Source organism: Volvox carteri, assembly GCF_000143455.1.
Source record: "Volvox carteri f. nagariensis unplaced genomic scaffold VOLCAscaffold_5, whole genome shotgun sequence".
NCBI classification, from domain to species: Eukaryota; Viridiplantae; Chlorophyta; class Chlorophyceae; order Chlamydomonadales; family Volvocaceae; genus Volvox; species Volvox carteri.
In genome coordinates, this window is record NW_003307548.1 from 363,093 (window position 1) to 363,330 (window position 238).

The window sequence follows — 238 nt, forward strand, 5'->3', positions numbered from 1 at the left end:
GGCAGGGGGGAGGGGGAGGGGGAAGGGGTGTGATAGGGTGATGGAGGGGGAGGGGACGGGCCCCCGCTCTAACCCCCGCAAGCTGTCGGAGAAAAGGCTCATAAATTGGTTGCTACCTTACCCTGGGGGAATTCGGGGTTTGGGGCTGATTTTAGGTTTGGTTTTAGCGGTTTTTAGGTTTTTTCAAATGGCATGGAGGTCCGATCCCCCTCTCTTGGCCTTCTAATTTTCGTTTATC

At 55.0% G+C, this 238-nt stretch overlaps 1 protein-coding gene across 1 annotated transcript in view; it reads left to right on the plus strand.

The window, feature by feature from the left end:
- The window catches only part of VOLCADRAFT_87299 (uncharacterized protein), a gene marked incomplete at both ends in the record, with an annotated part of 35,137 nt that overhangs the window by 19,637 nt on the left and 15,262 nt on the right, over window positions 1-238 (plus strand). The window lies entirely within an intron of this gene.